Source organism: Cyprinus carpio, chromosome A4 (genome assembly GCF_018340385.1).
Source record: "Cyprinus carpio isolate SPL01 chromosome A4, ASM1834038v1, whole genome shotgun sequence".
NCBI lineage: Eukaryota > Metazoa > Chordata > Actinopteri > Cypriniformes > Cyprinidae > Cyprinus > Cyprinus carpio.
The window spans coordinates 24115947-24138606 of NC_056575.1; the positions used below are offsets into that span (position 1 = coordinate 24115947).

General features: G+C 43.0%; 1 pseudogene; it reads left to right on the forward strand.

Moving 5' to 3' along the window:
• Positions 1-1350: 1350 nt before the first annotated feature.
• LOC109075107 overlaps positions 1351-22660 on the forward strand; it is a 61101-nt pseudogene continuing 39791 nt past the window's right edge.

Sequence of the window (22660 nt, forward strand, 5' to 3'; positions counted from 1 at the left end):
TGAGAGAGGATCGAATATGCAAGATATTACGCAGGTGGTAAAAAGATGTCTTTACTACTGTACCAATGTGATCACTGAATGAAAGAGTGGAATCAATGAGAACAGTTTAACAGAGGTGGTCAGGTCAACAGAGGTGTTCCTGTGGCTCAGTGGTAGAGCATTGCGTTAGCAGCGCAAAGGTTGTGGGTTTGATTCCCAGGGAACACGTTAGGTAAAAAATGTTAGCCTGAATGCACTGTAAGTCGCTTTGTATAAAAGTGTCTGCTAAATGCATTAATGTAAATGTAGAACACCAAGATTGTGGACTTTAGTGGAGGGCATAATCAGATCACCATCCAGATCCATCGGTTGACCAGAGAGCTTAGATACTACAGCTATCTTCAGAAGTCTTCAGGACGTCCCAGAGTGTCCAGCAACCATCTTCTCCTGAGGAGTCAGCTACGGAATCGTGTCACCAACAGTGCAGAGCTTGCTCAGGAATGGCAGCAGGTTGGTGTGAGAGCATCTGCACGCACAGTGAAACGAAGACTTTGGACAACGAAGAGGGTTTGGAAAAGGAGGCAATTGTATCAAAGAAGAAAAAAAACTTATCTTCCAAAAAAAACAAAACATCAAGGACGGACTGAAAGTTTTGGAGGGAGTAAGAGTGTTGGAAAGTTATTTTCTTTGATGAAGCTCCCTTGTCCGTTTGGGACATCTGGAAAATCAAATGGATGAAATTTTGAATCTGTGGTCAGGCAACTCCCCGGATCTCAATCCCATGGAGAACCTGTGGTCAGTCCTCAAAAGGCGAGTGGACAAGCAGAAGCCAACAAATTTAATCAACTCTGAGAACTAATAAGGCAAGAATGGATCATTATCAGTCAGGATTTGGCCCAGAAGCTAATATCCAGCATGCCAGAGTGAATTGCAGAGGTTATGAAGAACAAGAGTCAACACTATAAATGTTGACTCATTTTATTTTGCCAGTAAAAGCCTCAGAACTTATGATATGTTTATCATTGTTTTTCAGTATACATAGAAACATGGAAAAATTATGTACAAATACTGAAGCAGTAACCTTTGCAAAACACAAAATTTGTCACTGCCATAACTTTTGGCCATGACTGCAAAATATGGGACATCATGAAATTTTGTTTGTCACATTACATTAGAAGCACAACGAAAAGGAAACCAATGTGGTTGTTAGAATGACACAGACTGGCATTTTTACTTTCTCTAAATTGTGGAAAGTTGAAGCAATTAGTATTTAGGTCAGTCTATGCTATCTTTCAATGTCTAAGATACAGCCTTTCCTATGTCGTTCACACAGTGCCTTCACAGTAGTGGGTTTAATGTAACTGGTGCTAAATGAACTTCAGAAAACCTGGCATTGATCCAGTGGATGTTCTTGGAGAAAATTAGGCACTGCAGCAGTTTTTTTAATGGTAAGACACCTAAACAACATTCACTTGATTTACCTTACAGTGTTCTCAGTTAAACAACTACTTTTGCAGGTCAAGAGTATAGCCATAGTGGAATTTTGTATGTATTTTTAACCACCTTTTCATGTTTCATGTATGTCAATATCATCCGTTGTTTCTGTCAAAATTACATAACACTGAAATCTGGTTACAAACCAGGAATTTGTTATTATGAATTTTTTATGCCATGCAAACCATGTAGATTAACAGCTATGAATGTTAATATTGTTTGAAGGTTGTGTTTTACATTGTCTTTATAGCATATCTAATATAGGTGGCTGTAATCTACACAGTATGTAGGTACAGTTTACCATCAATAGTTCAAGGCAATGGATATATAAAATTAGTCAGAAGAGCAAATAGATCAAGGCCATACATTCATGCATATGTTCACTGTCTCCTTGCTTTTTATTGTCTATACAGAATACAATTTCTAAAATTCTAGAATTTTAGTCCTGTATTATATTATTGAACAGTGTGTTGATTTTATGTCCGCTATGAAACTCTCTCAATCTGGTACTGAGTGTTTGGGTTTATACCGTTATCTGTGCTTTCCGTTAGACTTTCCTTTATGCCATTTTCAGGGTCTGGTGCCATTTCGTGATATTATGGTGATTGTAAGTAAAGCCTGTTTTGTCTTGCTGAGGCACCCCAAGTTTATTCACCTCATCCTCTGGAATGGCTTTTCGAGAGTGGATATGTTTTTCAGTCCATCACCTGGGACGTTTGTTTGAAGTGTCAGTGGATGCTTTAGTTATCTGCATAGGCTGAGCATGTGTAAGGCTGGGGAAGGGTTAGCCCCTTGGCCAAGGGGTCTTGGGCCAAAAATGCCACTGCACAAACAAATTAAATCTATTATGTCTGTTGCTAACAAAGTGTAAATGAATAGAAAGTGTCCACTTCGGCATTAAATTAAGATTTGCTCATTGCACCATATTTTATTTTAGGTGTTTATACAGTGTTACACATTTTAACCAATCACACACAATTCTGTTGAGCTTAGGAATACAATGGCCAGTCAGAGGCGTTCAGATGAGTCATAGCTGAAACTTATCAGCTTTGTTGAATGCACGCACATTCGATGAATGAATTCCGCGAATTCTCTCATAATAAACAACAAAGCGCAGATGTACGTACAATGTAAGTAAGGGATTCATTTCACAGTGTAGACAGCTTCGGTGATTATAACAATCGTTTTGTTTTTTTGATAGTGCCATAGATAGGTCAAAGTTAGTGATAATGTCATTTCTGTACACAGTTTATTCGCCGTTTGAATAACCGTGGGAAGGAAACGTTATATAATTATCAATTACTAATGTTTTAATTAAATTGTAATCACATTAACTACAAATTCATTCCCATTAAACATATTTTATTAGCCTACATGACACCCATGTCTGGTTATTGCCTAAAAAGATAGGTTTATGATGTTTGTAGTTAATAGATTTGGCTGCTTTTAGCCTTACCCTGGAGTTGGTTCACCCTCTGCCTATGGTTATCTGATATGGTGGCCTCTGGAAGCTGGACCAGGTCCTTTGTGTATTTTGGGAGGTTCTTTGTGTCCCTTTACTTTCTTGGCATTATTGTTGTGTCAAGGTATTTGATGATGTGTAACACAGAGAGATGTTTGCAGATGATTGTAAATTCTCAGAAGTGTCTAAGCCAGAAGGACTCATTTATTGTGTCTAGAGGTGTAGATACTTGCGATATTACATGTCTTGTCCTTAGAAATCTAACTCCAAACACTGTTCAAAAAGATCTCAATGCTGAAAAAAAAAAAACAACTTCAGTTCCTATCCAATCCAACTTATTTTAATGTAAGCAGTCACAGCCATTTTTTTTTGGTGTATTATGCGGGTTTTGTTGTTTTAGACTTTTTAGTTTTTTATATATATATAAAGTGTGTGTAGGTGTGTTGTCATGTGAAAAGGTTTTTTTTGTATTGTCAACAGAATAATAGTAGAAATGTATGAAGCAAAGCTTGTACAGAAGTAACTTTCAAAACAAGCAGTTTTCTGTTGGTCAACACAGCAAATTCATGTGACCAACTTGAAATTGAGCAAAATTTGCATGAGGAAGTTTTTCACCCTCAAGAGCAGTAATGCCAGGAAACTTTTGCAGAGCATGTTAAATGTGATCACACATTTATGCCGCTTAATGTTGCAAATTTGGTAACATCAAATATATTAAATGATAGCTCAAACCACTTCTTTTATGCAATAGAACCAATGAGTAAAATACAAGTAAAAGTAAAAGTCTAATTTCATCAAACCTCCTTCACAAAATTCATCATATGAGGAAAAATTTAAATGGGAAGAGAAAGTATTTTAAAGGCCCCCCTCCCTCTCCATCAGGACAGGATGTGAGTGGTGTATTAGAGAGTGCCATGGTAGACACCAGTATCCTGGAGCATTATTTGAGCAATGAGACAGATCCCACTTTGTGAGTTCTTTCAAATATTACAAGTAAACTATTTTAACATAAATTTCACTTAACCTCCTCTAAATTAAAAAATGACACAGAAGATGTTTGTTCATTTGTTCTTTTTAGCAGGTTTTTCATATTTTTTAGCATGTTACCTGTGTCACCACCAAATTCAGGATCAGAGCGTAGTTCTCCACCACAAATACCAGGTGATTTCTTCTCTGATCTAAAATCCCATCCTCAAAGTTCTTGTATTTGTTATAATCATTAAACCCTCTGTCTTTTCACCAGATTCAAGATGGTCTCCTGAACAAAGCCACCAGGACATGCATAGATTATCAGAAGACACCTTCCCTCGATCTTGTCCCTTCAAAGACAGGAAACAAGAGAGCTGTGGTGGTGGAGGTCTCATGTATGATGTTGGCAGACCCCTTGGGAAGCACGTCAAAGCAGTTTCATCTGCTTTGCTTCCTCAGTACAGTCTCAACACATCTGAGAGTTACATACAGGCAACCACGTCCAATAATGCACCTATCCATGGTGTAACAAAGTATATTCAGTGCCCACCGATGGGTCTTCCGTCAGGACACATGCAAGCTAATGCTGCTGCGGCCTCCTCATGTGTGCCCCATGCTATGTCCCCAAAGACTATGTACCCTTATATGATCCAAAAACATGACCAGCATGTAGGGTAAGGACTTATGTTTGCTGCATGTGCTGTTCTGCCTTTTTATGCAGTTTATTCAGTATATTCACAGTCTGCAGTGCTTGCTTTTACAGAAATAATAAATATCTTCCATGAAAATAAGAAAAGAAGAAAATCAAACTCTTTTGAGGGGCACAAAGGGCAGCGCAGGTGTTCCGACCCAGTTTGGACCAAACCACCATTCTGTGAGTATTATGTCATGTGCAGAATGTTTTCGTCCTGTTTGAGGTGACCATGTTCTATTTGCAGACTATAAATTTTGCTTTGTTGCATAACAACCTCCCACGGACTGCACCCAAGTCTGCCTTAAAAAGGTGGGGTTTAAATCTGTTAAAACTGTTTTTAAGTCTGAATTACTAGGCTCCAATTCTAAAAGTGTATTTTTTGTAGGCCCTGGTTCCCTCATCAAAAACCCAATAGGATTTTGTTCTATTGCAGAAAATAAGCATTGTGACCAACAAAAGTTTATGATTCTTACACATGATGTCAATCTTAATATGAACTACACTACGGTCGCATGAATCTAACCACCACTAAGTTTCCAACAACTCTTTTACTCAAAACATTTCACTCTATCACTCATTTTACTCTTTTGGTATTTAAAAAACATTTCACTTGAAAGTTTGAGTTGGAATAGTTTGCAAGAACATGATTACAAACACGAGGCTGTGAACATATATATATATAATTGTGACGGGAGGAGCAAACGACAGACACAGTGGGCGTGGCGTCAGGCCTCGGAGAGGCTTTTATTAAGGAGTCTGGCGGCCGCACGCGCTCCCCTCTTCGAACAGGGGGGTTGCGGCTGCTTCCAGCGGCTGCATCCCCCTCGCTGGCCGCGGCACTTGAAGGGGATAGACGTCCTGGCATTCTGGCCTGATGGCCGTGTAAATGGGTGTGGTTCTCATCCGGATTGCGGGTCCGGCAGCTCACGTCTTCTGGTGGCGCGGGAGTCCCTCAACGCACCCTTTCTGGACCCATGAGGACACCAGTGTGCATGCACGGGGAAGAGACCGGTCTCCCGAGGAGAGGCGCGTTGGGCTTTTAAACAGCGGCGGTGATGAGCCCTGACTCGTCCAGCGCCCCTCCTCTCACACACCCACTCCTGTCGGGAGCCTGGTGAAGGGCGGCAATTTAGGATGGGGTGCCGATGATAATCAGGGAGGAGGTAGCTGACTCGTCACATCCCCCCCCCCAAGCGACATCCCCATCCTCCGGGCGCCACCCACATGGGAGTGCTACCTTCCTCAACCAGACTCCAAACGGTCGGAGTGGGCGGGGCGGGAATTCCTCTCCGGGCAGTCCTCCCTCTCGCAGCGCGCCGGAACAGGGACAGAGAAACCGGGTTTTAGTCGACAGCCTCAACCAACCACGGGGTAAAATAACCATAAAAGAGAAGTCACTTACCCCTTTGTGTGGCTGGGAGGCCGTCTCCGTCGTTCCTCCGTCCCAGTCCGGGTTTACGCAAACTTTTGCAAATGAGAGGGAGTGACGTCATCAGGTGTTTCCCAACTGCGCTGTCTAGGCTCCGCCTTGTCCGAATTCTCCACCACTGTGACGGGAGGAGCAAACGACAGACACAGTGGGTGTGGCGTCAGGCCTTGGAGAGGCTTTTATTAACAGAAAATAAACCAAAAGAGGGAATAAAAGTGGCCAAAGGGGGAGAGTGTCCAAAACAGGGAATCTGGTGTCCTCGTTGTGCTGTGGGGTCGTGGGGGTCTGGGAGTGTTCACGGAGGGAAGGGTCCAGGTAAGGGGCGGAGTCCAGCGGCCGCATGCACTCCCCTCTTCGGTCCAGAGTGCGAGGGGCGGCGGCTTCTTCCAGCGGCTGCATCCTTCTCGCTGGCCGCGGCACTTGCAGGGGATAGACAGCCTTGCATTCTGGCCTGATGGTCGTGTAAACGGGTGCGGTTCTCATCCGGACCGCGGGTCCGGCAGCTCACGTCTTCTGGTGGTGCGGGAGTCCCTCAACGCACCCTTCCTGGACCCACGAGGACACCAGTGTGCATGCACGGGGAAGAGACCGGTCTCCCTAGGAGAGGAGCGTTGGGCTTTTAAACAGCGGTGGTGATGAGGCTCCATTTCCTTCAGGTGTGCCCCATCACCGCTGCCAGCCCTGACTCGTTCAGTGCCCCTCCTCTCACACACCCACTCCTGTCAGAAGCCTGCTGAAGGGCGGTGATTTAGGACGGGGTGCCGATGATAATCAGGGAGGAGGCAGCTGACTCGTCACAATATATATATATATATATATATATATATATACACATATATATATACATATATATATACTGTACATAGATGTCTCATTTTCAGCTGTTTTTATGGGCCTCAAAACGCAAGCTGTCCGCCATGTTGGAACGATCAAAGCTGGTCCGTGAACGCTCAAGAGTAGGATGACTGCTTCTGCAACTTGTTATACGCATGCATAAATATCTATAGACTTCAGCAGCTAATTTTACTAAACTAACACAATACAAGACATAAGCTAACATGACATAAAAAGTTTATGGTTTAAAAACCTGTAATATTGAGTAAACACATACCATATACTGTAATATTAAGCTAAAACACAAACCAACATATTCTCACCTGTGAAAATTTATCGACAATCTCAACAATTTTTACAACCAGAGGGTGTGAAATGTTCTGATGTCTTGGAAAACTCAGTAAAAATAGATTTTTACTGTCAGCGATGACACGTTGACTGTTCCAAGATGGTGAACGTATCAACGTGTCTTCCAGCAGCAGTCTACATGCTCCACCTGTTTGGCAAGCTTGCACATGTTGGTGCTCGTTCAATTAAGTCTGTGAGGTTCTCGCTTCACTAAAGGATGTTTACTTGTTGTCAGGTCCAACCTTTATGCAAAGTGGAAATACTCACGGTATATTCTACCATTTAGTGATAAGGATATAACTGTAAAATTTAAGTTATGTGTATAATGTAAGTTATGTTACTTTCTTCCCTTTGCCAGCTATGATACAAGCCGGATTTGTAAGTTTCCCTTTTTAAGAAGGTTGAGAAAATTTGCTTCATCTTGGCCTTTGAAGTTACTGTAAGTCCATACTACAACTCAATGGAATTTTATGTCTCAGATCTCGGAAAAAAACTTGGAAAAAAGCTGAGGAAAAACTTTATTCATCCAATTTATCGGTAATCGTCCAATTTTATGTCAAACTGTAGTAGGAACTGAAACACAGCTAACTAATACAAAGACCGTTGCTCGTTGCTATAATCCTGAAAATATACATATGTCAACATAAACTAAAGCCATCTATGTCTGGTTTTTTTAAAAACCTTTTTTTTTTCAAATCAGTGGAAGAAGGCCATGGTTAAAGCTATTCCAAAAAAAAAAAAAAATCTAATTTTTCCGGCACATTACTGCCCGATTTCATTAATCAGCTGTGTTGGAAAGTGTACGAAGGAATCCTCAGAGATGCCATTTTTGAAGATACAGTCACCAGGATTGCTCTATCACAACATGGCTTTATGGCGAACTGATCAACTGAAACTGCTCTGATTCAGATTCTACAATTATAGCATGAAGCACTTGATAACAATCCCAAAATGGATGTTCACGCTGTTTTTGTTTATTTTACTCAAGCTTTTGACACAATTGGGCATTGTCCTTTACTTTATGCTCTGGCTGATATGCATGTCCAGCGCTCCCTTTGGCTTATCAAGTCAATTCAAGTCACTTTTATTGTCACATCACCACAGCACGTGACTTGGTGAGTGAAATTCTTGGGTGCGTGCTCCAGAAATTGCAGAAATAATTTACATATAACCATACAGACTTCAACAGATGACAATGTGCAATACGCACATACATATGGTCAGTACACACAGTGTACTATTAGACATACTTACAGTTAGCACTACACATTATACGCAATATTTACATACATACAGTTAGCACTAGACATTGTACACAGTATGTACACATTCTACATTATGTAGACATATATACGCATAAAAATATGCTAAGGTGCAACAGATTATACATGAACTTGATACACAAAATGTCATGGCTGTGCATTGGATGGTATCCCGTGGTAGCAGGTGGATTATAGTATTAAATGCAGTGTGTATGTATAGTCCAGTGCTGAACTGTTGAAGTTAAAGTGCAGTGTGTGGCATACCATATTGTGGGAGTATGCTGTAGGGTGCTGTAGGGTGTATTCGTTCTGATAGTTCATTATACACCGCCTGATGTAGATGTCCTGGAGGGAGGGAAGCTCACCTCCAACAACCTGGCGGGCAGTTCATGGTGGGCTTTTTTGGTCTTTGCGGTTGCTAGCGGTGCTGTTTCCAAACCAGGCAGTGATGCAGCCCATCAGGATGCTCTCTACAGTGCAGGTTTAGAATGTTCTGAGGATGCTGGGGCTCATTCCAAACTTCCTCAGCCGTCTCAGGAAGAAGAGGCGTTGATGTGCCTTCTTCAGCACTGTGTGTGTGTGTGTGTGTGTGTGTGTGTGTGTGTGTGTGTGTGTGTGTGTGTGTGTGTGTGTGTGTGTGTGTGTGTGTGTGTGTGTGTGTGTGTGTGTGTGTGTGTGTGTGTGTGTGTGTGTGTGTGTGTGTGTGGACCAGGTGAGATCCTCGCTGATATTAATGCCAAAAAAACTTAAAGCTGTTACCCGCTCCACAGGTGTCTCGTCAATGGTGATGGGTGTGTGTTCTCTGCTCTGTCTCCTGAAATCCACCACCAGCTCCTTGGTCTTGTAAGGAGACCTTATTGTAAGGAGTTATGTGAGTAACAGAAAGCAAATGGTGAAGTGGGGTCCCCGTGTATCTAACTCTTATCCAATTCCAGCTGGTGTTCCCCAGGGAGGCCTTTTATGCCCTTTACATTTTGTCATCTGTATAAACGGCTTGGATTTACATCTGTTTCCTTCTATAATTTCTGTGAAACATGCTGATGATCAAACAATCACTGAGCTTCTAATGGGATCCTTACCTGGCTTAACCCAAAAGACTTTGGACTCAGTGGCAGAGTGGAGACAGGAATTCTCATTGGCAATGAGTGGAGCTAAGACCATGGATATGGTATTTAGTACTAGGAGAGATGATCGCATGCCCTCTCCTCCTTCTCCAGTAATTTTGGGACATCAAATCAGCAGAGTTTCCATTTTTAAAATTCTTTGAGTTAAAATAACATCTGATTTTTCATGGGATGCACACATCAAGTATATGATTTCAAAGTCACGGCCAAGAATTTATCTTAGTGCTGCAAAGAGAGCGGATCTCCCATGCATTGTTTTAATGCAAATATACTTTCAAATGGCAAGTTCTTGAGTATGCAAGCCCACTGTGGGGTGGACTGCCTAGAGGTCGCTCTAATGAGTTAAAGAGGGTACAAAAGCGTTGTTGTAGAATAACAGGTATCCCAACTTCTTCTCTCCCTTCATTGAGCGAAAGGTATGATGAGGTTACCATATGTACCTTCACTAACATACTTAAGGACAATTCTTCGCTTTTTCACAGCTTGTTGACTGTACCCTGATAGCACACATACATCACAGAAACGTCTATTTGACATCTGCATTTACATCTGCAAGACATATTTTTTTTAGAGCTATGGTCATCTACAATATGTCTCCTATCAGATGTCAAATAGATGTTTAGAAGATGTCTTTAAGATGTTTATGATTAAGAATGTATGTAGAACTGACATCTGAAATCTGAAGGTGTCTATCAGATGTTTGTACACAGCAAATGCTTTCCAGATGAAGTGATCTTTAACAGACATCTTGCAGACGTAGGGAATTTTGTTTTATTCCTGTGTTTTTAAATTGCTTTATAAATGACCTATTTATGATTTTGAATATGTTAGGTTGTGCTGCTAAGAGAAAAAGTAACTGTTCTTTTTTTGTGCTACAATAACCTTCCTTGTCAAATTTTAAAATAAAACTAAACTAAACTAAATTGAAGAAAATGTATGTCTCCAAACATATTAAACCGCACACACATCTGCCAGAATGTCTGACAGGCACATTAAACTATATGCTTACTAGTTTGTATGAAGCACATGATATAAAGCATTCTCATGTTTTGGTTAACATGAGTCAAGCTCTTTTCCTGGTGCAGCTCAGCTTGTGTCTTCTGCTATATTTTAAATGGGTTTTGTCCATAGAATATACTGCTGTAAAGGGATAGGACTGGTAGACATTTTGCATGCACAGCACATGAATAACCAAAATAAATAATCAAAATCAACTTAGTTGCCAGTTATTTTCATTATTGATTATTTGGTTGCCGCAGCCCTACTCACAACCCCACTATAAGATTCAAAATAAAATACATTAAAGGGGTGCTATTATGCTTTTTCACTTTTTCAATTTTAGTTAGTCTGTAATGTTGCTGTTTGAGCATTAAAAAGATCTGCAAAGTTACAAAGCTCAAAGTCCAATTCAAAAGGAGATTTTATTTAACAGAAATCACTTTTCAAAAACTACAACGAACGACAACGCATATTTTCCGGGATTTGTGATATCACAAAGATCGACAAATGGGACGAGACCTGATTGAGCTGCACTAGAGCATAATATGTCGGAGTCACGCTAGCTTTCCCAAGGCAGACTTAAGCTTAGAGTGGTTAAAATCATCCGGGTTTAAATCACACTCAAATTGATTTGATTTTGATGCAATATTTACACTAAAGCTTACAGCAGGCGGCTATGATAAGGGGCGTGACATTTCCCGACCAGTCACCAAGTGCTGTCAATCACAACACACACTGGCCCAGCTAACCAATCACAACACAGACTGGTGCAGCTAACCAATCACAGCGCATTTCGTATTTCAGAAGGCGGGCCTTCATTTGAAAGTGACGTGACATACAGCCAAGTATGGTGACCCATACTCAGAATTTGTGCTCTGCATTTAACCCATCCGAAGTGCACACACACAGAGCAGTGAACACACACACACTGTGAACACACACCCGGAAGCAGTGGGCAGCCCATTTATGCTGCGGCGCCCGGGGAGCAGTTGGGGTTCAGTGCCTTGCTCAAGGGCACCTAAGTCGTGGTATTGAGGGTGGAGAGAGCGCTGTACATTCACTCCCCCCACCCACAATTCCTGCCGGCCCGAGACTCGAACTCACAACCCTTCGATTGGGAGTCCGACTCTCTAACCATTAGGCCACGATGCAGGAGCTATTCCAGCCATTCATGCCAGACTGGGGAGAGAGGTGTTGTACTAATGTAAAATACGTGATGTTTTTCGAACAACCTAGTATGAGAGCCTGTTCTTGTACACCCCCAAAACAAAATCTAGACCATGTAAAAGAGCATAATAGTACACTTTTAACAAAAAAGGACAATGATGAAAATATAAAACCGGTAATACATTCAACAACTAGCATACTAAATTGTATGAAGGTAAAATGACTTCATAAAGATTTGCATGCGCAGGGTAATATTTGTGGAAGTGTACATAAGACTGTAAATGTAAATTAAATTTGCATGTGCAAGAGAAGCTTTTGTTGCGAGTGGTATTATTTGTGGATGATAATCACCGGCACCCCGTCCTAAATCGCCGCCCTTCACCAGGCTCCCGATAGGAGTGGGTGTGGGAGAGAGGAGGGGCGCTGGACGAGTCAGGGCTGGCGGCGTGTGATGGGGCACACCTGAAGGAAATGGAGCCTCATCACCGCCGCTGTTTTAAAAGCCCAACGCGCCTCTCCTCGGGAGACCGGTCTCTTTCCCCGTGCATGCACACTGGTGTCCTCGTGGGTCCAGGAAGGGTGCGTTGAGGGGACTACTCCCCCGCGCCACCAGAGACGTGAGCTGCCGGACCCGCGGTCCGGTCGAGAACCGCACCCGTCTACACGGCCGTCGGGCCAGGATGCCGGGCCGTCCATCCCCTGCAAGCGCCGCGGCCAGCGAGGAGGATGAAACCGCTAGAAGAAGCCGCCGCCCCCTCGCGCCCCGGACCGAAGAGGGGAGCGCGTGCGGCCGCCGGACTCCGCCCCTTACCTGGACCCTTCCTCCATGAACACTGCCAGACCCCCACGAACCCCGCAGCACGACGAGGACACCAGATTCCCTGTTGTTTTGGACACTCTTCCCCTTTTGGACACTTTATTCCCCCTTGTTTTGGTTTTTTCTGTTAAATAAAAACCTCTCCGAGGCCTGACGCCACGCCCACTGTGTCTGTCGTTGGCTCGTCCCGTCACACTTTGTAAAGGTGTAAAACATGTCTCAAGCACTAGAAAAAAATATTTGCAGCATTTTACTGTTATTTGTAAGTGTAATTCATGTATTGGGAAACTGCAGCTTCATGCTAACACAAAATAAGTATGACCTGCATGCTTCTGACTTCCATTTTTCCGCGCTTACATTTTTGGCACGTTGTTTTCGCCAAAAGACGGTCAAAAGCACTGCAAGCCTGTGAACAGTGATTTGCAAGCGAAAACAACAGTTTAAAGAACTGCAAAATGGATTGACTGCATAGAACCAATCTGTATGTGTGCAAAAACAAACTGTTGGAAATGTCTAAATGACTCGTTGTGTATGCAGGGCAAAAAGTTCCCGAAATAATCCGATATATACAGCTCAGTCTTTCTTTTCAACCTTCTTCTTGTAGCCAATCAAATGAGCCTCTCGCTGACTCTCCATTTTTCTTATCTGATTGGTTCAATAAACACATCATATTCCAAGACATTTAACTTCATTAAATGCAGTATCGTTCTTGCTATGGGAATGGTACTTTTAACTTCCACATACAGTGAAAACAAAACAAAAAAACAACTTAATTAAAACATGATATTTTATAAGTTGTGTACCATTAGGCTATGTGTTCATACTGAATTTCGAGCTGTGTAGGTTCCTTCTCCTCCTCAACAGGCTATATGATATATTAATTTATTGTAATATAATATTTTAATTTTGATGATACTTAAAGAAGGTCTAGTCAAGTCAAGTCAAGTCAAGTCATCTTTATTTATATAGCGCTTTAAACAAAAAAGATTGCGTCAAAGCAACTGAACAACAATTAGGAAAGCAGTGTGTCAATAATGCAAAATGACAGTTAAAGGCAGTCTAGTCTAGTATCAGCACTAGCCTAATAAAGGTGCATTTCAATAAATTAGAATGTCATGGCAAAGTTCATTTATTTCAGTAATTCAACTCAAATTGTGAAACTCGTGTATTAAATAAATTCAATGCACACAGACTGAATAGTTTAAGTCTTTGGCTCTTTTAATTGATTTTGGCTCACATTTAACAAAAACCCACCATCTCAACAAATTATAATATGGTGACATGCCAATCAGCCAATCAGCCAATCAACTCAAAACACCTGCAAAGGTTTCCTGAGCCTTCAAAATGGTCTCTCGGTTTGGTTCACTAGGCTACACAATCATGGGGAAGACTGCTGATCTGACAGTTGTCCAGAATCATTGACACCCTTCACAAGGAGGGTAAGCCACAAACATTCATTGCCAAAGAAGCTGGTTGTTCACAGAGTGCTTGTAACGGTAACAAAGGGTGAGGAAGCAAGTGCAAGAGTGAAATCAGAATGTTTATTAAAGTCAGAAATACAAATAAGTCCAGGTGGAACAACAGATGGTCGCGGTGATGACTGACGGTGATCCAGGAAGTGGCAGTGAGGTGAGGCAGCAGGAGAGCATGACACAGGCCTGAGATGAGCAGTCCGTGGTGGTGAGTTGACGGGGTTCCAGGGTCAGACAAACAGCAATGATGAAAGCACAGAGAACAGGAACGAGAAACCAGGCAAACGAACGGAAGACTTCATACAACGCTCTGACAAACGTCAATTCGTGAATAAAACACAGGTTTAATTTTGGACACATGTAAGGCGGGATGAATCCTCCTGTACGCCTGAGGTAGTTTGAGGCGGACTGTCACCGGACTAATGATCTTGGTGACAGGGAACGGGCCAATAAATTTGGGAGCTAACTTATTAGAAATGGAACGGAGAGGAATGTTATTAGTAGAAAGCCACACTTTTTGACCCACAACGTATACGGGAGGCTTAGACCGGTGGCGATTGGCTTTGGCCTTGGTGCCGTGGCACCTCTGGACAAATGCGTGAGCGGAGGGGACCGTAACTTCAGATTCCAGACTAGGAAAAATAGGTGGCTGGTAACCTAAACTACATTCAAACAGAGAGAGGCCCGTGGATGACACTGGTAGTGAGTTACTCAACCATAGAGAGTTGCTGACTCCAGGAAGAAGGATTCTTGGAGACCAAACATCGCAACGTTCTCTACAAATCCTCGTTGGCCCGCTCAGACTGACCTGCTCTGCGGATGGTAACCCGAAGACAGACTAACCGTCGCTCCCAACAATTTACAAAACTCCCTCCAAAATTTGGACACAAATTGGGATCCCCTGTCAGAAACCACGTCTACCGGGAGGCCATGTAACCAAAAGACGTGATCAATCACAGTGACCACTGTCTCCTTGGCTGAAGGTAATTTGGGCAAGGGAATGAAATGTGCCGCCTTCGAGAATCGGTCCACTACGGTCAAAACGACTGTCATGCCATTAGAGGGCGGGAGGGCGGTAACAAAATCTAGAGCGATGTGGGACCAGGGTCTCGAAGGGACAGACAGCGGTTGAAGAAACCCATCCGGAGGTCGGTTAGACGTCTTACCACTGGCGCAAATGGAGCAGGCCCACACAAAATCGTGAATGTTGCGAGCCATAAGTGGCCACCAGAATCGTTGCTTTACCAAGCATGTAGTGCGGCTTATTCCTGGATGACAAGCGACATTTAAGCAGTGACCCCATTGAATCAAGTCGGACCGTAACTCCTCCGGAACAAACAATCGGTTCGGTGGACACCCGGGCGGAGGCGTTACCCCTTCTAAGGCCGTCTTGACCTTCGATTTGACCTCACATATGAGTGATGAGATGACTATGTTCTCAGGTAAAATACACTCGGGAGTCACCGGGCGTTCGGATGGATCAAAAATACGTGACAAAGAATCGGGTTTGACGTTTTTGGAACCTGGGCGATACAATAGAGAAAAATCAAAACGACCAAAAAAAAACAGTGCCCACCAAGCCTGCCTGAAGTTGAGTCTTTTGGCAGTTCTAATATACTCTTAATTCTTATGATCGGTCCAGACGATGAAAGGTACCCCCAACCCCTCCAACCAATGACGCCATTCCTCCAATGCTAATTTGACGGCCAACAACTCTCTGTTACCAATGTCATAATTACGTTCGGCAGGAGATAAACGATGGGAGAAAAACGCGCAAGGATGCATCTTGTTGTCTGAGGCAGCGCGTTGGGAAAGAACTGCACCTACTCCAACCTATGATGCATCGACCTCCACCACGAACTGACATGTGGGATCAGGGGCGACTAAGATGGGAGCCAAAACGAAGCGGCTCTTGAGGTTGGAGAATACAGTTTCAGCTGTATTTGACCACCTGAACGTAGTTCTGGGGGAGGTCAAGGCAGTCAGAGGTGAGACTAGTTGAAATTGCGAATAAAACGCAGATAAAAATTGGCGAACCCCAGAAACCACTGTAGGGCCTTACGGGAATTTGGACTTGGCCAATCTATCACAGGCCCATCTCAGTTTCACCGGAAGGAGAGTGGATGATGTTGAGGATGATGTTCAAATTTACTACCGGGCTGGCTCTTTTACTTGGCAGGAGAGTAGAAAATGTCCAGAGCCGCCACAATACAGGCAAAGTCCTCGGGACCTCCGCCTATCTCTCTCCTCCCGGGTCAGTCGAGCTCTACCCACCTGCATGGGTTCGTGGTCGAAGACAGGACCGGCCGTGTTCTCTCTACTCGAGTTGCCACTCTCAAGGTTGCCGGGGAGACGTGTAGGACAGGCGTGCGCCCCCAGGCACTCGATGCAAGCATCCACGCGGAGCACCAAGTCGATGACCATTGAGACTGGTTGGCAACTCGAGGAGGTAGATCTCCTTGTGAACACGGTCGGCCAACCCATGCAGGAACATATCCCAGTGCGCCTCCTCGTTCCACTTGCACGCGGCCGCCAAGGTGCGAAAACAAATGGAGTAATCTGCCACGGAGAGATTCCCCTGCTTGAGCTCCGCCAGCTCGTGGGCCGCTTCCCTGCCGGCCACAGCCCGGTCGAAAACTCTCCGCATCTCCTCGGAGAGGGAGTGGAACGAGGCGCAGCATGGATCTCGGTTCTCCCACACCGCCGTTCCCCACAGGGCAGCCTTCCCGGAAAGCAGAGTCAGCACAAATGCCACCTTGGACTCCTCGGTCTCAAAGGTTCGAGGCTGCAGGGAGAAATGCATGGAACACTTTGTTAAGAATGTTCTGCAGTAGTTGGGCTCACCGGAGTAGCTCTCGGGAACTGGTAGGCGTGGCTCGGGTTGGTAGCTGGGTTCGGGGATAGCCCGGCGAACCGACGGTGTGGGTGGCACAGCAGGAGTCGTCAGCTTTTGGATTTGCTGGGTGAGCTCGGACACCTGTGTCACCAGCGCTTGGACAGCGCGTCCGGTGTTGACGGTGCTCTTCTGCTGCTGATCCATGCAGTTGACGCTGTGGTGGATGAATTCAGAGAGTGACATGGAACTTGCTGCTTCCATGTTGGTCAGAGCATTCTGTAACAGCAACAAAGGTTGAGGAAGCAAGTGCAAGAGTGAAATCAGAATGTTTATTAAAGTCAGAAATACAAATAAGTCCAGGTGGAACAACAGATGGTCGCGGCGATGACTGACGGTGATCCAGGAAATGGCAGTGAGGTGAGGCAGCAGGAGAGCGTGACACAGGCCTGAGATGAGTAGTCCGTGGTGGTGAGTTGTTGCATCCGGTGGTGAAGAGTGGACGGGGTTCCAGGGTCAGACAAACAGCGATGATGAAAGCACAGAGAACAGGAACGAGAAACCAGGTAAATGAACGGGAGACTTCATACAACGCTCTGACAAACACAAGTCAAGTCAAGTCAAGTCATTTTTATTTATATAGCGCTTTAAACAAAAAAGATTGCGTCAAAGCAACTGAACAACATTAATTAGGAAAACAGTGTGTCAGTAATGCAAAATGACAGTTAAAGGCAGTTCATCATTGAATTCAGTGATGTCATCATGCAGCTCAGTTCAGTTTAAATAGTATCTATGCAATAATTTGCAATCAAGTCAACGATATCGCTGTAGATGAAGTGTCCCCAACTAAGCAAGCCAGAGGCGACAGCGGCAAGGAACCAAAACTCCATCAGTGACAGAATTGGAGAAAAAAACCTTGGGAGAAACCAGTCTCAGTTGGGGGGCCAGTTCTCCTCTGGCCAGACGAAACCAGCAGTTCAATTCCAGGCTGCAGCAAAGTCAGATTGTGCAGAAGAATCATCTGTTTCCTGTGGTATTGTCCCGGTGGTCGTCTGAGACAAGGTCTTTACAGGTGATCTGTCTCCTGGGCTCTAGTTGTCCTGGTCTCCGCTGTCTTTCAGGGCTGTAGAGGTCCTTTCTAGGTGCTGATCCACCATCTGGGCTGGATACAGATTGGATCCGGGTGACTGCAGTGACCCTCTGACTTGGATACAGACTGGATCTGGTGGCTACGGTGACCTCGGAATAAGAGAGAAACAGACTAATATGAGCGTAGATGCCATTCTTCTAACGATGTAGCAAGTACATCGGGTGTTATGGGAAGTGTTCCCGGTTCCGGTTTAGCTAATGAATGCAGCCTAAAAATCCTTTAACGGATTTGGATATTAGAACTGTATTAGTATGTTATGTGTAAGCCAGGTTAAAGAGATGGGTCTTTAATCTAGATTTAAACTGCAAGAGTGTGTCTGCCTCCCGAACAATGTTAGGTAGGTTATTCCAGAGTTTGGGCGCTAAATAGGAGAAGGATCTGCCGCCCGCAGTTGACTTTGATATTCTAGGTATTATCAAATTGCCAGAGTTTTGAGAATGGAGCGGACGTGGAGGACTATAATGTAACAAAAGCTTGTTCAAATACTGAGGTGCTAAACCATTCAGGGCTTTATAAGTAATAAGCAAGATTTTAAAATCTATACGACACAAGACGAAAGACAGGGCAATAAGTAGGGATCGAGTAATGAGTAACAGCTGGTGCAGATGAACAATCAACGGAGATGCCCACATGAAACAATCAGTGCTGACGAGCGACACAAACAAACTCCACCCACATAGTGCAAACCCGAGACCACGGTTTACCAACTGTGACAGTGCTGTATCCAAGCATGTTAACAGAAAGTTGAGTGAAAGGAAAAAGTGTGTTACCTGGGCTAAGGAGAAGAAGAACTGGACTGTTGCCCAGTGGTCCAAAGTCCTCTTTTCAGATGAGAGCAAGTTTTGTATTTCATTTGGAAACCAAGGTCCTAGAGTCTGGAGGAAGGGTGGAGAAGCTCATAGCCCAAGTTGCTTGAAGTCCATTGTTAAGTTTCCACAGTCTGTGATGATTTGGGGTGCAATGCCATCTGCTGGTATTGGTCCATTGTGTTTTTTGAAAACCAAAGTCACTGCACTCGTTTACCAAGAAGTTTTGGAGCACTTCATGCTTCCTTCTGCTGACCAGCTTTTTGAAGATGCTGATTTCATTTTCCAGCAGGATTTGGCACTTGCCCACACTGCCAAAAGCACCAAAAGTTGGTTAAATGACCAAGAGAATCTATGGGGTATTGTCAAGAGGAAAATGAGAAACAAGCGACCAAAAAATGCAGATGAGCTGAAGGCCACTGTCAAAGAAACCTGGGATTCCATACCACCTCAGCAGTGCCACAAACTGATCACCTCCATGCCATGCCGAAGCCCCTACCAAGTATTGAGTACATGTACAATAAATGAACATACTTTTCAGAAGGCCAACAGTTCATTAAAAATGTTTTTTATTGGTCTTATGAAGTATTCTAATTTGTTGAGATTGGTGGGTTTTTTGTTAAATGTGAGCCAAAATCATCACAATTAAAAGAAACAAAGACTTAAACTACTTCAGTCTGTTTCATTCAATTTATTTAATACACAAGTTTCACAATTTGAGTTGAATTACTGAAATGAACTTTTCCATGACATTCTAATTTATTGAGATGCACCTGTACATGCATAATTTCACCTGTCTACTGATCCATTTTCCTTAACACAAATTTGGTTCAATAATAATTGAACCAACAGTAATATATATATTTTTTTTATTTAACGTTGTAATTTAAGGGAATTTTACAAAATATTACTAGAATATTTATCAAGATATTCATCTCTAACTTATTCACCATTTACCATCTGTAATACTATCATGTAACCACTTGATGGGTGTTTAGCTCTCTCTATATAAACATATAAACATGGCTGTATGTTCCCTATAGTAGCTGGGAACTTTGGCTTCCCACAAAATTAGCTACTTGAATTTGGATATATATTTAGACATTATTAAATACATATTTATCCAAGTTTTTGCATTAGTCAAATCTGGACACAAAGAAAGCATTTTGTTACTCATTCTTGCTTCGTGTAATAGCTTGATCAGTCACATAAAAGTAATCGAAATCAATACTGAAATATCAAAATATACAATTGAGTGTTAAATACCATAAATAGATACATGAAATGAAATGATTGAAATGAAAATGACATGAAAAATGTACAAATTCATATTTAAGTAGCTTTTTTTGGCATAGAAAAAGGTTTTACAAAGTGTAGCACTCTGATACCATAGTGTTGAGCATTGTCACATAACATCATTTTGATTATAAAGTTTAACATCAGCTCAGTGGTGTAAGCAGATTATGACATTTCAAAGTAAAGCCAAACCAAAGCAAATAATGTTAACACCGGTTCGCAATTCAGTATGAACACATAAGAGTTTAGCCTAAAGGAACACAGCTTATCAAAGGAACATGTTTTAATTAAGTAATTTTTTAATAATTTTTTTTTTACTGTATTTGCAAGTTAAAAGTACCATTCCAGTGGCAAGAACGATCCTGAATTAAATGAAGATAAATGTCTTGGCGTATGATGTGTTTATTGAACCAATCAGATAAGAGTAAATGGAGAGTCAGTGAGAGGCTAATTTGATTGGCTACAAGAAGAAGGTGGACCCACCCTTCCCCTTACGCTTGCAAAACTCAGTCAGTGAGAGAATCGTGCCAAAATTGTAAGTGCAGAGAAAAGAAAGATGGAGCTGTACATATCAGATTATTTCGGGAACTTTTTGCCCTGCATACATAACGAGTCATTTAGACATTTGCAACAGTTTGTTTTTGTACATATACAGATTAGTTCTATGCAGTCAATCCGTTTTGCAGTTCTTTAAACTGTTGTTTTCGCTTGCAAATCACTGTTCACAGGCTTGCAGTGCTTTTGACCATCTTTTGGCGAAAACAACATGCCAAAAGTGTAAGCGCGGAAAAATGGAAGTCAGAAGCATGCAGATCCGGAGTCACCAACCCGTCGATCGTGGTCGACAAGTTGATCTTGGAAGCATTTTAAGTCAATCGCGAAGAGTTTTCAAAATCAGAGAGAAAAAAAAACAATATTTTTATTCATTATTATTTATTAATTTAAAATGCACCATGTGTGAGCCTATTGTGTGTAGTAAATGGTGTCTAGGGGAGGGAGAGGGGTATATCTGTCCAATCAAATAGCCTATAGTTTACATATAATGTCTGTAAAACAACTGCTTTCTTTATACTTTCGCCTGGCACCGCAGCGCGAGCCTCCGCTGACTGCGCGCGCACCTCCCCAAACAGACGAGGCATTTATACTTGACGCAACAGTTTTAGACTGAAAACCAGACCAAACTGGGTGCCGGTGTGATGAGATGTACTAATATCTGTCTGCTCGGGCAGATTCGGCTCAAAGTCGTGCATCTTCGGATGCGGAGGCGCACGTGCTGTTACATTGACGTCATTTTTGCCGTGCGCTTCACAATACTACGCTCACTTCAAGCTAACGATACGCAAGCAAGCTAACGAAACGATGGCTAAGGCACAACCGGCACAATGGAAAAAGCAAAAAACGTATCATTTTCATGTAGAATGGGAACATGATTTTCTATTCACCATAGTTAAGGACAAAACAATTCGCCTAATTTGTCACCAGGCTGTTGCGCTAGCAAAAAGGGGTAACGTGGAGAGGCACCACAACACAATCCACCCCAATTTCAAAGATACATACCCGCTAAAGAGTACTCTTCGTTCAAAGAAAGTTGACGAGCTGAAGTCTGTTTTGAAAGCACAGCAGTCACTTTTTACCAAACCGACAGCTAAAAGTAAGGCTGCAACAGAGGCATCCTTCCTTGTCAGCCACCTGTTGGCTAAACATAATCCCAGGATGTGACAGACACTGCACAGCTAATGGTATTTGTTCGCATGGCTTTTAAAGATTTAACTACTAACGAGGCTTTTCTCACTCTATTACCATTACAAGGGAGGACAATAGGGGAGGACATTTACAAGGAGTTTAAACATTATGTGCATGATAACAGCATCCATATTCATAAGCTGGTTGCGATCACTACAGACGGGGCAATGCGTGGGCTGCATTCAGGCTTCGTTGCACTGTGCCGTCGCGATACCGATTTCCCCAGGTTTTTAAACTATCACTGTGTGATCCATCAGCAAGCACTGGCTAGTAAAGTAGTGGACTTGTCTCATGTCATGACACTTGTCGTTAAAATTGTAAATTCGATTCGGGCAAAAGGACTTCAGCACCGCTTGTTTAAATCTTTATTAGATGAGCTTCATGCCTCATACGGTGACTTGAATCTCCACTCTTCCATAAGGTGGTTGAATCGTGGGAAAGTACTGCAGTGATTTGTGGACTTGCTCCCTGAAATCAAATCATTTCTGGAGTCATGAAATGAGCAGCATGAGTAACTGTCTGATGATGCATGGCTGCTAGACTTGGGTTTCCTCACGGACGTAACAGCAAAATTGAACGAGCTGAACTATGAGCTTCAGGAAAAAAAGACAAAGACGTGACCCACATGATCAGCGCTGTCAATGCCTTTAAGGCCAAGGTGGGAGTGTGGGCTTTTCAGCTGAAGAATGGAAGCCTAGTGCACTTCCCAAACCTCTAAAAAATGTCGCAAAACATGAGAAAAAAAGTTGCTTTTCTCCCGCAAGAATTCTGTTCCCAACTGG